Raw genomic sequence first — 17,136 nt, forward strand, 5'->3', positions numbered from 1 at the left:
GTAATGTGTAATGAGTCATTGAAATATCGACACAATTTGTGCTCATGTACATATCTATCTCAAATACTATACCTTGTACCTCTGCACATTGATCTGGTAATGGTACTCCCTACTACTGGATTGCCAGACATAGCTGCTGAGTGATTCTCACGAAACTGGCACTTGACCAGAAAAACATTGGTGGAAAATTACATTTTCCACCATGATGCCTATTGGGTCACTAAGATTAGGATCTATAGTTATCTATATCTTTATTATTATTATGCTTGATCAGATATTATGCATTTTACCACAATTTCCACAACTTCCAATGCAAAAATTCTCATTTACCGCAAAAGTTTTAAGTCCAAAAAAGTAATAAACAAATCAATTTGTAATATTTTTAACATTGCTCACCTAATGAAAAGGCCTGAATTATACATAACAATAAAAGCAAATATATATTGTAGTGCCATTCATCCACCTCATGTTTCAGCATGATAATACACAGCCCTATGTCTCAGATCTATACACAAATCATGGAAGCTGAAAATGTTCCAGTTCTTCCATGGCCTGCATACCCACCAGACATGTCACCCATTGAGCATGTGTGGGATGCTCTGGATCGACATGTATGACATCGTGTTCAAGTTCCCACCAATATCCAGCAACTTTGCACAGCCATTGAAGAGGAGTGTGACAACATTCCACAGGCCACAAGCCTGATCAACTCAATGCGAATGAGATGTGTTGCACTGCACATGGCACACATGGTCACACCAGACACAGACGGTCTTTCTGATCCACGCCCCTAACTTCTTTTAAGGTATTTGTGACAATCTGGGATATTCTTAGATTAGGGCCAAATGAATTAATTTCAATCAACTGATTTTCTTATACAGTATTAACTGTAACTCAGTAAAATCTTTGAAATTATTGCATGTTGCATTTATATTTTTGTTCAGTATATTTTCTATAGTCAAAATTGGACTTAGGCATCAAAAGGTAACCTTTTTAGAAAAAGTATGTTTTCCAATGTCTTTACGGGTACTATTGGTGTTTTCCATTAAAGACGTCTGTCGGCTAATCAGCTGGTTACAGACAAATTTTCAACCGGCTACTTTTTCCACTTCATATTAACTAGGCTACTTTTCATTTAAAATGCTCGATTCACTAGTCTGTCGAGCCCTCTAGAATGAACAATATGTCTTATAGCAATTGATTCATAGGATAGGTGCCTGTCAGTCACAAAGCGAGCGATGACAGGGAAATGCAGTCTGCTGTCTGTCCCGCCTCCCAGTACAATTTGTGTGTGCTGTGGTTGGTTGGAGTCACATTTCTTTACACACAGGAGGGAGAGAGCATGATGCTCATGAGTTTGCATGTGCCATGTACAGTATGTGGTAATCTAACGTAGCAAGCGTAAAAAAAACACCCTGAAACTAGATCCCCTACATACATACAGACTTAACGAGATTGAGAAAAACTGTCGAGAGGTTCTCTTCTGCACTGCTCAACCAATCCAGTAAATGGGGAGGAGGAGTTAAGATGGAGTGTCGCCTTAACGTCCAAAAGCAGAAGATGAGTCACAGGATGTCTTTCCATTTCTCATGAAAAACGGAAAAAAACGGTTGTTGAGGGCTCTGGCTGGGCCACTCAAGGACGTTCGGAGACTTGCCTCGAAGCCACTCCTGTCTTGGCTGTGTGCTTAGGGTCGTTGTTCTGTTGGAACGTGAACCTTTTCCCCAGTCTGAGGTCCTGAGCGCTCTTGAGCACATTTTCATAAAGTATCACTCTGTACATTGCACTATACATCTTTCCCTCGATCCTGACTAGTCTCCCAGTCCCTGCCGCTGAAAAACATCCCCACAACATGATGCTGCCACCACCATGCTTCACCGTAGGGGATGGTGCCAGGTTTCCTCCAGACGTGACGCTTGGCATTCAGGCCAAAAAGATGGTTTCAGACCAGAGAATCTTGTTTCTCATGATCTGAGTCCTTTAGGAGCCTCCAAGTGGGCTGTCATGTGCCTTTTACTGAGGAGTGGCTTCTGTCTGGCTACTGGTGGAGTGCTGCAGAGGTGGTTGTCCTTCTGGAAGGTTCTCCCATCTCCACAGAGGAACTCTGGAGCTCTGTCAGAGTGACCATCGGGTTCTTGGTCACCTCCCTGACCAAGGCCCTTCTCCCCCAATTGCTCAGTTTGGCCAGGCAGCTCTATGGAGAGTCTTTGTGGCTCCAAACTTCTTCTATTTAAGAATGATGAAGGCTTGGGGACCTTCAATGTTGCAGAAAAGTTTTGTTACTCTTCCCCAGATCTGTGCCTTGGCACAATCCTGTCTCCGAGCTCTACGGACAATTCCTTGAACCTCATTGCTTGGTTTTTGCTCTGACATGCACTGTCAATGGTGGGACCTTATATAGACAGGTGAGTGCCTTTCCAAATCATGTCCAATCAATTGAATTTATCAAAAGTGGACTCCAATCAAGTTGTAGAAACTTGGAAACAGTGGAAACAGGATGCACAAGAGCTCAATTTTGAGTCACATAGCGAAGGGTCTGAATTATTATGTAAATAAGGTATTTCTGTTCTTTATTTTTAATACATTTGCAAAATTTCTAAACCTGTTTTCACTTTGTTATTATGGGGTATTGTGTGTAGATTGATGAGGGCATTTTATTTTATTTTATCCATTTTAGAATAAGGCCGTAAGGTAACAAAAGGGGGGGAAAGTCAAGGGGTCTGAATACTTTTCCATTTTTGTGTATTTTATTCCTCTTTTTAAACTCTGCATCATTGGGAAGGACTTGTAAGCAAGCATTTTATGGTAAACTCTACACCAGTTGTATTCAGCACATTTGACAAATAAAATGTGGTTTGATTTCTTGTGTTCATTTAAGTATTTGAATGACATAATGTCTGGCCTTTTCATATCAAGGGCAGTCACAGACTGCTTATAATTAAAGAATAATAGTAATTTTCTGAGTCTAGCACGGAGACATGAATATGCAGCAACTTCTTCAGCTCAAATCGAAATTATGCTTATCGGGTACCTCACCTCAGAGAAGGTGAGAGGTCAGTCTGAGCAGGCAGCCAGCATTTCTCTACATAATTGAGAGGAGTTTTGAATTAATTGTATAATTAATCTTGTCAATTTAAGTTACACAGAAGTCTGACCCTGAATTAGGCAGTCTGGAATATTCCAAATTGCCTTAATGTGAAATCTGGCTCTATAATGCACTTTGTTCTCTCATGATGAAATGAGGCAAGTTATTAGCAGAGATAAAAAAGTGCATGCTGTAATAACCAGTTATTAGTCCTTATCACGCTGTGCCTTTATGTGATTCATTTCCTCACAAAGTAATTCAAGTATTTTTTTAAAGGACGGCTTATTTTATTAGGTCTATGTACATAAATGAAAGTCAAAAATAATGTGCTGGAATTTATGAAATACAAACTAAACGTAACATTGAACAAGATGAAAACTTACTCAAAATGCTTTGCAGAAATAATAGATTACTTTCACTGTGTTTGTTGGGTAAAAAGAAGTGCAAGAAGTGTTGTCTGCTCACCTCTTTCTGAACATACTTTATGGTTCTTTAGCATGTACCCCATGTCACTCAAGTTTAGCATGTACACCATGTCACTCAAGTTTAGCATGTACACCATGTCACTCAAGTTTCATATCAATATTCAAACCACATAATCTAAGTCCCTCCCACCTGCCTACATCCTCTTCCCCCTCCAGCCCTGGCTACCAGCCCTCAGTCTGGACCAGGAGAGAGGAGAGCACTAGCAGGCTGCCTAGCGGTTAAGAGTGTTGTTCCAGTACCCGAAAGGTCGCTGGTTCAAATCCCTGAACTGGCAAAGTGGAAAAATCTGCTGTTCTGCCCTTGAGCAAAGCAGCTAACAACATGTGATGAATTGGACGTAGATTAAGGCAGCCCCGCCCCGCACCTGTCTGATTCAGAGGAGACACATTTCGGTTGAATGCATTCAGTTGTGCAACTAACTGTGTATCCCTTCCTCCCTTCCCTGTGTGGAGGGGACTCAGCAGGGGCAATAAAAACTCAGCATGCGAACACCCTGTCTGCCTAAACGACACCCATTATCACCTGCTTAGCAGTGATGGAACGCTACTTGTTAGGGCCTGTGGCAGGCAGGCAGCTTCAGAGGCCTGGGAGGGAGGCAGGCAGGGTCACATTTGTGCCTGGATCTCCCTGGTCATATTGGGTTTCTGTACTATACCACGGGAAACACAGCACCCCTTAAATTTAACAGCCTCCATAATGTGGAATCATTATCTCTAATGGTGCACTTGTGTTAACTGTCCGAGTTTTGGTTTTTGAGGGAAGGCTTCTGCAAACCCACTGGGGGGAAGATCATTAGATATACTGGTGGTGGCCAGGCCTCAGTGCAAACTCTCCAAGCAGGCTGGATTCTAAACTGTGTGTGTTGTAACTGTGGGTACACTTAGTTTCACATGCTTCATTCAACATTTTATAGCACACTTGGCTCAATAGTCAGTTCTCACCTATATCTCTCCGCCAAATCTGTTACTGCTCAGTGCATTAAACATTTATATATGTCAAGGTCAAAACAAGGCCTTAACATCATGTCACACATCACTCAATCAAGTATAACGTTAGGGTCCAGTAGGGCTGACCCCATTTAATCCACTGGTCTATTTTTTGGTCGATAGGTTGTTGGTCAACCTAGATTTCTTTAGTCGATCAGTAGCAAAACAACAACAACAAAATATCATTGTGTACAAGACACCTCTCTGATTCGTGCTGATTGGACTGATCCATTGTGGAGTCCATTACTCTAAGATGTGCTACTATGGTTATATTACGTAGGAACAATGGTGCAACACTAATACAAATAGTAATATTTCATAACAAATTCTCCCCCGTTGGATAGTGGTTGCTGTCTGCGGTTCTGAAACACATCACTGCGCTGTTGAATGTTGTTATGTGCATAATAGCAAAGTTAACCAGTATATTGGTGTTAAGAACAATGTGGCGGAGACAGCAGCGGAATGAGGAGACGAGAAAACAGCCCTTGTCTAATTGTCTAAGAAAAGTGAGAAGAGAGGAAACCCTAACTTAAATAGGTCTATAATCAATAGCCTAACTGTTAGATGTGCCTGGCTTGGGACCTCCGATTGGCGGGCCAGGTGCATGCACGCTGACTTCTGTCTTCAGTTGTACAGTGTTTCCTCTGACACATTGGTGTGGCTGGCTTCCGGGTTAAGCGAGCAGTGTGTCAAGACGAAGTGTGGCTTGGCAGGGTCGTGTTTCGGAGGAAGCATGGCTCTGACCGTCGCCTCTCCCGAGTCCATACAGGAGTTGCAGCGATGGGACAAGATTGTAACTATCAATTGGGGAGAAAAATGGGTAAAAAGTACTACTACTACTACTAATAATAATAATAATGTACCTGGCTTTATAAATCATGCATATACACCACAGGAGCTTAGTGTCACCTTAATTGGGGAGGACAGGCTCATAGTAATGGCTGGAACGGAATGGTATTCCATGTACTCCATTCTAGCCATTATTATGATCTGTCCTCCCCTCAGCAGCCTCCTGTAATATCTACAGTGTTTGTTTAATAGCCTACTGATTCCGTGAGCACCAAGCCTCACACAACGACATGTCAAGTAAACAATTTCACAAATTTGCTGTTTTAAATCTTTGCTTTGCTGTAATAAAGGCTTTACACATTTTTTGTTGTACATTTTTAGAGAAATAACATTTATAATAATAATAACTCTCCCTTTTCTTGATCTCCTTATTGTTATTATTATTATAATAATAAGTAATGTCATTATCATTAGTAGGCTTAGTATAGCAGCCTTGTATAATCACCACGGAGCTGTAGGCCTAACAGCGCATACTGTTTTGCATGTTATTTGGGCATTAATAAGTGTCACATATCAGTTTGCAAACAATGTAAAAAAAAATATATTTTTTTGATTTCTTAAGGTAGCTCCTAGCTCAGTGTTTTCTGTGGTGGTGGGCCAACCAGCGAAAAATACACAGCGTAGGGGTTGGTAATGTTCTCTAGTTGCGCCGTGATTGGCTCAGTGTTTTGTCACTCATGGGGACACTACGTCGCCGCACAATCTACGGGGATAGCTCGAAAATTCAAGCCCCTTGGGTGCTGCCATAGATTTACATTAGAATTGCCCATCTAAGAAGGCTCAAGGTCATTGGCCACAGATAAAATGACATCAAATCACGGTATATCTACCTTAGCTTGATTGGACTGATCGTGTCAACATCCTACATTCAAAATCTTAGCGAGCAAGCTGGACAAGCAGTCATCATCACGAATCATCATGAATCAAGTCGACAATCTACTGGCAAATCCTTATCATATGAAGTGCTCATCGGCCACTGGACATAAACATTACACAACACAACAAATTCAACAATGAGGGGTTTGGAAGGAATCAGTGGTTAACTGCAAGCATTGCAAAGCAATCTCTGCTATTCACTGAAGAGGGTGTGTGGTCCAAGTCTGGGTTTAAGAGTCTATTTTCCAAGCTTAAAAGGATAAACATTCACATGCAACACCATGGGCCAGAAAAGGTTGAATACATTGGCCATGCTGTCAATCCAGCATGACTTCTGCTGCATTCAAAACAACTGGAACCTCAGAACTTGGAAATCTCAGACTTCAATGAGTTCCTTGATGAAAACCTGCTCCAGAGCGCTCAGGACCTCAGACTGGGGCGAAGGTTCACCTTTCAACAGGACAACGACCCTAAGCACACAGCCAAGACAATGCAGGAGTTGAATATCCTTGAGTGGCCCAGCCAGAGCCCAGACTTGAACCTGTCAAACATCTCTGGAGAGACCTGAAAATAGCTGTGCAGCAACGCTCCTCATCCAACCTGACAGAGCTTGAGAGGATCTGCAGAGAAGAATGGGAGAAACTCCCCATATACAGGTGTGCCAAGCTTGTAGTGTCATACCCAAGAAGACTCTATGCTGTAATCACTGCCAAAGGTGCTTCAACTTAAAGGGTCTGAATACTTATGAAAATGTGAATTTTTTAAAAATAAATTAATAATAAAAATTGAAAACCTCTTTTTGCTTTGTCATTATGGGGTATAGTGTGTAGATTGATGAGGGGGGGGGGGATAATTGAATCATTTTTAGAATAAGGCTGTAACATAACAAAATGTGGAAAGGGTCAAGGGGTTTGAATACTTTCCGGAGGTACTGTATGTATACTGTGGCTAAGAAAGTAATACTACGTGTGTGTTGTGTAGTAAGCTGGTAGTAGTCCATGTGCCGCACCCTAATAATTTGGTCCCTTTCCACCTCATAACTTAGCCTACTGTTCTGACTTGGTGATGCAGATGTAGCCGATAGCCTGTTTTAGAGAAATGTCATCATCGAATATTGTAAGAGCTTTCATTGTTTGCTTATATTCCCCCTTTATTTATCCTACGGCTCTGACTTGGTGTACAGGGAGAATACTGTAAGAATGGCCCACATTCTGAATTCTGTTGCTATACATTTGAAAAGTTCTGAACAATAGTTTTATTGACTACGTTCGTTTTAGCTCGCTCAGTAATGTATTAATCAAAATACAAATTCAATTGTCAGTAGAAGCCACATTTGTTTAAGCAAGTCAGCCATATCAGCTATGTTTTTAAAAAAGGCAGTAAATGAGGCTGAATGAACAGTTTCGCTGCCAGACAAGGCTCCGCTGATAGCCAGGTGTAGCGGTGGTAAGGATTCACTCCATGGTAATGAAAAGATAGCTCTGCTGTTGGGACAGCTTTATGTAGGCCCTAACAGTTTGTGGGCACTGTTTGTCACTGTTATAGCGCAATGAATTATTGTTTAGTGTTGTGTTGTGTAGTGGCTTTGCTGGAATGCATGTCAACATTTTGGGGGAGTTTGTCCCACCAAGATTTACATGCTAATATCGTCACTGTATATGCTACTGTATCAAAGAATCATTCATTTGTTCATGTCATCACACAGCACAGGAGTTGTTTACTGATTTGAACTGCAATCAAGCATTTTAGTTTTAAAATAAAATAAAGTGAATAATTAGCTTAAACAAGAATTAAACCATTTCATTTCAGAAATTGCATTCATGAATGAATGCGACTGTTTTTAGTCTTTGCTGTAATAAAGACTTGACAAAAAAAACACAAGACTAAGGTATGCTTATAATGTATTTAGCGTGGTTTACATTGTTCCAAACGGTCAGAAAAATGATATTGTGATCTATACAGCACCTGTTTGGCACACACACGTACTCAGTGCTTGCTCCTTGACTTATTTTCTTGATCTCCAGTATTTTCCACAACTAGTCAAATTTATTCCACACATCTGACTTCCCCTTTACCCCATGAGCAACCAGAAAACATTCCTCTGTTTCTGCATCCATTTTGCTGTTATAGTGTTTGGAGAGGGAGACAACACTATACACACTGTTGATGTGTGGTGGTCGCTGCAGCAGGGAGGAGAGGGAGACAACACTATACACAGTGTTGATGTGTGGTGGTCGCTGCAGCAGGGAGGAGAGGGAGACAACACTATACACACTGTTGATGTGTGGTGGTCGCTGCAGCAGGGAGGAGAGGGAGACAACACTATACACACTGTTGATGTGTGGTGGTCGCTGCAACAGGGAGGAGAGGGAGACAACACTATACACACTGTTGATGTGTGGTGGTCGCTGCAGCAGGGAGGAGAGGGAGACAACACTATACACACTGTTGATGTGTGGTGGTCGCTGCAGCAGGGAGGGGAGGAGGGAGACAACACTATACACACTGTTGATGTGTGGTGGTGGTCGCTGCAGCAGGGAGGAGAGGGAGACAACACTATACACACTGTTGATGTGTGGTTGTCGCTGCAGCAGGGAGGAGAGGGAGACAACACTATACACACTGTTGATGTGTGGTGGTCGCTGCAGCAGGGAGGAGAGGGAGACAACACTATACACACTGTTGATGTGTGGTGGTCGCTGCAGCAGGGAGGAGAGGGAGACAACACTATACACACTGTTGATGTGTGGTGGTCGCTGCAGCAGGGAGGAGAGGGAGACAACACTATACACACTGTTGATGTGTGGTGGTCGCTGCAGCAGGGAGGAGAGGGAGACAACACTATACACACTGTTGATGTGTGGTGGTCGCTGCAGCAGGGAGGAGAGGGTGTGGTGGACAGGGACACTATACACACTGTTGATGTGTGGTGGTCGCTGCAGCAGGGAGGAGAGGGAGACAACACTATACACACTGTTGATGTGTGGTGGTCGCTGCAGCAGGGAGGAGAGGGAGACAACACTATACACACTGTTGATGTGTGGTGGTCGCTGCAGCAGGGAGGAGAGGGAGACAACACTATACACACTGTTGATGTGTGGTGGTCGCTGCAGCAGGGAGGAGAGGGAGACAACACTATACACACTGTTGATGTGTGGTGGTCGCTGCAGCAGGGAGGAGAGGATGTGTGGTGAGACAACACTATACACACTGTTGATGTGTGGTGGTGATCGCTGCAGCAGGGAGGAGAGGGAGACAACACTATACACACTGTTGATGTGTGGTGGTCGCTGCAGCAGGGAGGAGAGGGAGACAACACTATACACACTGTTGATGTGTGGTGGTCGCTGCAGCAGGGAGGAGAGGGAGACAACACTATACACACTGTTGATGTGTGGTGGTCGCTGCAGCAGGGAGGAGAGGGAGACAACACTATACACACTGTTGATGTGTGGTGGTCGCTGCAGCAGGGAGGAGAGGGAGACAACACTATACACACTGTTGATGTGTGGTGGTCGCTGCAGCAGGGAGGAGAGGGAGACAACACTATACACACTGTTGATGTGTGGTGGTCGCTGCAGCAGGGAGGAGAGGGAGACAACACTATACACACTGTTGATGTGTGGTGGTCGCTGCAGCAGGGAGGAGAGGGAGACAACACTATACACACTGTTGATGTGTGGTGGTCGCTGCAGCAGGGAGGAGAGGGAGACAACACTATACACACTGTTGATGTGTGGTGGTCGCTGCAGCAGGGAGGAGAGGGGAGACCACACTATACACACTGTTGATGTGTGGTGGTCGCTGCAGCAGGGAGGAGAGGGAGACAACACTATACACACTGTTGATGTGTGGTGGACGCTGCAGCAGGGAGGAGAGGGAGACAACACTATACACAGTGTTGATGTGTGGTGGTCGCTGCAGCAGGGAGGAGAGGGAGACAACACTATACACACTGTTGATGTGTGGTGGTCGCTGCAACAGGGAGGAGAGGGAGACAACACTATACACACTGTTGATGTGTGGTGGTCGCTGCAGCAGGGAGGAGAGGGAGACAACACTATACACACTGTTGATGTGTGGTGGTCGCTGCAGCAGGGAGGAGAGGGAGACAACACTATACACACTGTTGATGTGTGGTGGTCGCTGCAGCAGGGAGGAGAGGGAGACAACACTATATACACTGTTGATGTGTGGTGGTCGCTGCAGCAGGGAGGAGAGGGAGACAACACTATACACACTGTTGATGTGTGGTGGGCGCTGCAACAGGGAGGAGAGGGAGACAACACTATACACACTGTTGATGTGTGGTGGTCGCTGCAGCAGGGAGGAGAGGGAGACCAACACTATACACAGTGTTGATGTGGAGGAGAGGGAGACAACACTGGTGGTTGCTGCAGCAGGGAGGAGAGGGAGACAACACTATACACACTGTTGATGTGTGGTGGTCGCTGCAGCTGGGAGGAGAGGGAGACAACACTATACACACTGTTGATGTGTGGTGGTCGCTGCAGCAGGGAGGAGAGGGAGACAACACTATACACACTGTTGATGTGTGGTGGTCGCTGCAGCAGGGAGGAGAGGGAGACAATGGGTGCTAGTCACAGTCACTCACTGTCTTTTTTTAACACAGTGCAGCAAGTCTGAGCCCGGCCCGGCACAATCAAATCAATTGCTGGTCGGACTACCTCTAGTCATTTGTGTGTCTTAATTATTTAATGGTCCAGCACACTGCATGACAATTCCAACAGGCAACATATTATCTGTGGAGGGGTGTTGGAAGGTCAGTAGAATCCTCCATTATGCTGGTTGTCGTAGGAAGCCTAAAAGGGTACAACATTAGCCGAGGGAATGGCCTGATATGTATGGCTGATGTTGTTTAACAAGTCAAGTCTTATACAAATCTACTAATTGGAACCTATTGATTTACTGTATGTTTTACTGTGTTTTACATCAATGCTATTGTTTATCAAACTCTAATGACAATGATTTGAATCTGTATAAAAAATGCATGCACAGCCGTCTCTCTCCTGGAAAGCTTGAAGCCCCTGGGGTAAGCCTATCTGCAAGCATAATTACATTTTTTTACGAAACGACCTTGCTGTGACCGCTCTCTTGTCATTCGATTTAGTCACGGAGGAAGCATGAGAAAATAAGCGGTAAAACATCTCCTTCAGTCAGTTTGTGTGGATGCCAGCTGTATGCATTTTCAAAGGGGCTTTTTATGCTGTGACACACAGTACCGCTGAACTGTTCTCCATAGATGCCATCTCTCTCTGGGAGAGAACTGCTATCCCAGCAGAACACTGTCACCCAGAATACAGATGGACAATCTGTCCTCGTGCACTTCTGAAGTACACTCACATGGAGAGCTCTATCTTGTAATGGGGAATGTACTTTTTCCCCCCAGAATATGAATAAAATACATGGTGTTTCCATGAGAGTATATATGAGAAAGTTTTGTTGTTCTGTCTCTGTAGTCTGTGCCAGTCCTTGTCTCCTCCACCCAGTGCTTAGTTCTCACACAGGGTCTGCTGATAGCTCATAGCTGCGGTTTGCTCTCCTCAGGCCAGGGTGAATAGTTTCCTCCCTCTTCTTAAAGAGCGCATCAGGATCTTATTTAGGCCCTGTGGTAGAGAACATCATCCCAGGCTGAGAATCCAGGCACTGTGACCCAGCATGTCTGCCCCATGACCACTGGCATGTTGAGAACAACCTCTCTCCCCTCTTCTCTTACGACATCCAGAGCTAATTACGTATTATTCACATATTATGCCCATTTTATTCCCAAACCAGGCACCCTGCTGGTATCCATTGGAATCACAGTGCACCGAACTGTCTTTGGCGTTATTTTTCTCTTTGATTGTTCTGGGAAATCTTGTAAATGCAAATGGGGCCAAATAGAATGTAATTGCTGCTGTGTGATGATTAGGAGAGCAAAATACTGACTTCCCAACCGTAGGGTCAGCCCGGGTTTAATTAGGGGAAGCACAATCAGTGTCATTCCTCTCAGTCTCCTGCCTGCCAGCCTGTCTGCCTGCCTGGTCCGTGCCAGTACAATCATACTCTCTTCAAGAGGGTCGCAAGAAAATGGCTGCTGAAAAAAATAGGAAAGGAGAGCAGCAGTGGCTTATTTTGTCCTCAACAGGATTGTTTTGGAAATTAAACTTCTGGAGAAGCAAAGGCCTTCCTGCTGGAAGAGTTCAGGGGTAATGAACGGGCCTGTCTGCTGGAAGAGTTCAGGGGTAATGAACGGGCCTGTCTGCTGGAAGAGTTCAGGGGTAATGAACAGGCCTGTCTGCTGGAAGAGTTCAGGGGTAATGAACGGGCCTGTCTACTGGAAGAGTTCAGGGGTAATGAACGGGCCTGTCTGCTGGAAGAGTTCAGGGTAATGAACGGGCCTGTCTACTGGAAGAGTTCAGGGGTAATGAACGGGCCTGTCTGCTGGAAGAGTTCAGGGTAATGAACGGGCCTGTCTACTGGAAGAGTTCAGGGGTAATGAACGGGCCTGTCTGCTGGAAGAGTTCAGGGGTAATGAACAGGCCTGTCTACTGGAAGAGTTCAGGGGTAATGAACGGGCCTGTCTGCTGGAAGAGTTCAGGGGTAATGAACGGGCCTGTCTACTGGAAGAGTTCAGGGGTAATGAACAGGCCTGTCTACTGGAAGAATTCAGGGGTAATGTATTGTCTAGCTATTGTACAGGCTTAGACATCCCTCTTTTTAAGAAAAGCTGCTTGTAAAAGACAGTGGGGAAGCTGAATAGGACAGTCTAACAAAGAACTAGTGTCATCAGACTGAATATCATACATTTTTTGCTTGACTATGGGTAATGCAAACAAATTGTGCACAGCAGGACAATAAATAATTTTATGGCAAAAAAACATCAAGAAATCCCCAAATACTTCTCCTCTCACGAATACACATATTGAAAACAGTACCGTTAGGACCCAGGCTGCACAGATGAGTGAGAACTGCCAGGTAAAATGACTGTGACCAATCTTCATGATTATCCAATCAGTGTTCCGAAACGTCAATTGTTCCCAGTCGATAGATAATTAAGGGGGATAATTGGCGGTGTATACTCTGTGGACACTAGAGTTGGTGATGTTCCATGCCTTGCCTCAGCATCCAACTCACGGCATTGTGCCCTGCTCCCCGCCTGCTCCACCCTCACCTCTTTTTAAAATGTTCTTTACTTTACCAGGCAGGTCAATTAACAACACATTCTTATTTACAATGATGGCCTGGCAAGAGTCAAAAAGCCTTTGGCAGGGGGTGAACTTTGAAAGAATGTGTAAGACAAGCTGGAAAACCTAGACAGAACACACTTGGCAACAGCAAAGATACATCAGCAGACAGACCGTGGAAACAAAGCATCAAGATAATAGACACCACCACGCTGCATCAAGATAAGAGAGACACCACCACGCTGCGTCAAGGTAAGAGAGACACCACCACGCTGCATCAAGATAAGAGAGACACCACCAAGCTGCATCAAGATAAGAGAGACACCACCACGCTGCTTCAAGATAAGAGAGACACCACCACGCTGCATCAAGATAAGAGAGACACCACCAAGCTGCATCAAGATAAGAGAGACACCACCACGCTGCTTCAAGATAAGAGAGACACCACCACGCTGCATCAAGATAAGAGAGACACCACCATGCTGCATCAAGATAAGAGAGACACCACCATGCTGCATCAAGATAAGAGAGACACCACCACGCTGCATCAAGATAAGAGAGACACCACCACGCTGCATCAAGATAAGAGAGACACCACCATGCTGCATCAAGATAAGAGAGACACCACCACGCTACATCAAGATAAGAGAGACACCACCACGCTACATCAAGATAAGAGAGACACCACCACACAGCATCAAGATATGAGTGGTAGGTACTGTAGCCTTGCGGTTAAATGCATTTGGGTCAGTAACTGAGTGGTCGCAGGTTCAACTCCCCTTGCTGACTTTTGGAAAAATATGACTGTGCCCTTGAGCAAGGCACTTACCCCTAATTGCTCCTGTAAGTCGCTCTGGATAAGAGCGTCTTCTAATTGACTAAATTGTCAATCAAATCTATTAAGTGTCTGGGCTCTGGTAAAATGCCTCTGAAGCATTAGCCTGGAAAAAGACTGAGCAATTGGACTGTAATTCCTTTCCAGCTATTAGCCCGTCACAGTTTTCTGTTTGTCTTGTTTCTTGCCCCAACTGCCTTAATTCATTAATTCACAAACAAATCACATCTCGGCCCGGGCACCTCAAGTTCTCGTGTCAAAATATGGGGTCTCATTTAGCTTAATAATTTGTGGGTTTGTCAAGTTTTGTTTATGCTCCGAGGAACAGCTACTGTATGGATCTGGTATATATCTGGCTCAAATGAGGCAAATCAGTTGTGCTGTATTGATTTAGATTGACTGTGCACTCCTCCACCTCTCCCCCACACCCCTCTGCACCTCCCTCCCCACACAGCATGCATTCATCTGGACTTAGCCCTAGCCTTCAGACTGGCTCTTATTCAAAATCTAGCAGCTCCCAGGACACAATTCAGTCCCCATCACTCAATATCCCCATTATCAGACTCATTAGTTCAGTCATTGTTTTGCTCTCATTAAGGAGAGATCCATCGTCTCGGACACCTCCGAATTAACATGTCACCCCACTGCTGCTTCTGAAATATCAGCAATACGCTCTAAGCATAGTCTGAGCACATCCTACTGTGTGTGTGTGCGCCACGTCGACCTTGAGTTTGCTGACATGCAGGCCTCTCTAGAAACCTGCTGACACACTTCATGCATGCAGATGTGTATACCCCCACCCCTCTCACACACACACACACACACACACACACACACACACACACACACACACGGAATTGCACAAATATCAACAGTAAGACAGGAGATGGTGGGCAGGGCAGGTTTAAGATGCGAGGCAGGTCCTTGTGTGTGTGTGTGTGCGTGTTTGTGTATCGATCCTGTTTTTGGCTCTCATGCCCCTTCCCCAACAGTGGAGGCTATTCATCATGGAGGACATGACTGGGGGCTGAACCACCGCTCTCTGTCAGGGTAAGGCAGACCTGGGCTAGGCTGGGCTGGGTGTTTCACAGGAGCCGGCTGCTGACATGGACTGGCCCAATAACTCATCTCAGAATGCACTGTCACGTGTTAACTCGGTTTCTGTTATTTGTGCACGATGTGGGTTTACTTTAGTCTAATGGAATTGGAACGTGGCAATGCAAATCCTTCTCAAAGAACCATCATCCTACAAGCCCTATGTCTAAAAAGAATATAGTATATTCATTTGTCTTCAGCATTATTTTGCTTGGATTTAATGTATGCATGTCTCCCGCAGTCCCTTCATCACAACCTGCCACACCTTCGCAGTCTGTCAGGCTCTCCCAGTGACGCTTTGATTGCTAGCTTCTTCAGGAGCCACAGGGAGACATTTGTCTTGCCTGTACACAGCTGGCCCAGGGTTGGCGGTGACGAGGACAGAGCAGAGCGCAGAGGGAGCGGAGCGTGGCCCGCCGTCAGATGTGTTCTAAATAACTTTGACAGAGGAGTATTACTGTCTCTCAGGGCTGCAGCTAATCTGATGTGAGGGAATGACACGCTGAGGCAGAGACAGGACAAAGACAGAGAGAGATAGAGGCAGACATTCAGCTGGTAGGAAACCTGCCCTCTGAATCTCTCCATCTCACTCGCTCTTTCCAGGCTCGCTTCCTTTCCTGCCTCTCCCTCTCCCTCTCTCGACAGATGATTTGGGAAGTTAGCCTTTCCCTTCCATTCATGAAATTGATCAAGTATTTTCTCTCTCTCGCTCTCTTTCTCTCTCTCTCTCTCTCTAGACTCTCAGCTGGTGGGAAATCTGCCCCCTGAACAGGATTGCAAAACTACTGGTAATTTACCAGTTACCGGAATATTGATCAAATTTGGTAATGAACAGGTAATCTATCTGGTAACTTTGGTAATTTATACTTGAATATGTACTCATATATGGTATACATTTTTTATATACTTGTCCATATTTATTTACATATACTTGTCCATGAATTACAGTGGATAGACCATATGGTTCAAGAGAAAATAACCTCATTAATGAACAGAACATCTCATCAACAATGGCATTATTTTGAATTAACTGAAACTCTTGACTTTTTTTAAAACTGCCACCAGTCTGGAGCCAAAACATTTACAACAAAGACATATTGACAGTAAAATAAATAAATATATTAATTCTATTTCATACTGAAACCCTCTTATTTAACATCAATAGTATTCACTAAGTTGATGGTTTATATTTAGGATAATGTTTAACAGCTTTGTCATTCTATTGTTTATTTAAAAATCATCTTATTTTTGTATTTTACATGTGATAATGGCACAAAGAGGGCCAGAGATAATTAGATACCGGTGATAATCTGAAGTGCCCCAAAAGGTCACTGTCATCTGATAAAATTCCCCCCAAAACTTGAAAGTTACCAAAATGATGGTCGTTTACTGGTAAACTTTTAAAGTTTCCAGTAATATACCATCCCTTTGCAACCCTACCATTGAATCTTTCCCCCCTCTCCCTTTCTCTTGCCTCTTGCTCTTTCCGGGCTCGCTTCCTTTCCTGTCTCTCCCTCTCTTTACAGATGATTTGAGAAGTTACAGCCTTTCCCTTCTCATTTATGAAATTATATTTTCTCTCTCTCTCTCTCTCTCTCTTCCTCTCCTCTCTCTCCCCATAAGTCCATGTGTATCAGTGTTAATGTTGACACTTTATTTATTTATTCTAGTCTTATTCGTTTTGACAAAAATATCATTGTCTTATTCACATTTTTGTCATTTGAATAATTATATTGT

Source organism: Oncorhynchus masou, chromosome 32 (genome assembly GCF_036934945.1).
Source record: "Oncorhynchus masou masou isolate Uvic2021 chromosome 32, UVic_Omas_1.1, whole genome shotgun sequence".
NCBI classification, from domain to species: Eukaryota; Metazoa; Chordata; class Actinopteri; order Salmoniformes; family Salmonidae; genus Oncorhynchus; species Oncorhynchus masou.